The sequence below is a fragment of the Homarus americanus genome, unplaced genomic scaffold (assembly GCF_018991925.1).
Source record: "Homarus americanus isolate GMGI-L3 unplaced genomic scaffold, GMGI_Hamer_2.0 scaffold22250, whole genome shotgun sequence".
Classification (NCBI taxonomy): Eukaryota; Metazoa; Arthropoda; class Malacostraca; order Decapoda; family Nephropidae; genus Homarus; species Homarus americanus.
Window position 1 is genome coordinate 9945316 of NW_024741189.1, and position 1115 is coordinate 9946430.

Consider the following 1115-nt stretch of genomic DNA (forward strand, 5'->3'; position numbering starts at 1 on the left):
TACAAAGCTCGCAACAAAACGAGGTTGTGATTGGATAAGTAGAACCTGGTACTGAGAGTTCATACTACGGTAAATTGTTTTGTTAAACTTAATAATTTCTATAATATATATGTTAATAAACAAAAAATACAATCATTCGTTCAAAAAAATATATATATTAAAACTAGTGTGTGTACATATCAAAGTTATAAAAAAATAATACTCAGATGTTAAGTGTTCGTGTTTAGTTTGACGTCACGAATATAGCACATTTTACCTATTGATACGCAGTGTATATACATATTTTCCCCAGTGCTAAAAGAAAACACGAATTTTCTTAGTTTTGGAAATTCTGCCAAACATAGCCACATTAAATTGCTACATATAAGTCAAACAAGGTAGTGGTGGTACAGCGGTGGCGCACGTAACTTTCACTAATATGTCAAGGGTTCGAGCCTCGGCCCAGACACAGGTGAGAAGGGTGTTATTCAGTGTGATTACCCAAAGTCACAGGTATCGCACTCCCCGGTTTCCTCCTGTACTAGTAACACTGGATAGAGAGCGCCCAAACGGCTGATAAGTGGTATATATTTATCGATCAAATGGTTCACTTAACTATATAGCTATGATATTCAGCATAGTGTCTGCGCTTATGCCTAAGTGAGTCAGGCCTCCTTCATCCCGTCGTAATTTCCCTTGTAATATTTGCACCTTGGCCTGGCTTTGTCATGAACTAGGTAACAGTTAAATTTGAATGGCAATATTACATTACATTAATTGTTATTATTATTATTATTATTATTATTATTATTATTATTATTATTATTATATTTTTGCCCCAGGCCCTGATGTGGGTCATTGACCTGTGCCCCGGTGGGCTAATCCTGTAAAAAAAAAAAATATCAAAGGCTTTTTTCAAAATCAATAAAGTAGATGTACAAATTTCGGTATTATTTCACTTGTTGCCACTACACAAATCTAAGGAATTTTATAGTTGCATTCAGTAGTTTTGACAATTCCAAGACACTTTTCTTCAATGGCATTTTTGGCGCCAAGTACGTATAAGCAAGATATTTAAAAATTTATTAGGTAAAGGTGTAGACAATGGCTACTGTAGTGGATTTCTCTCCTACAAA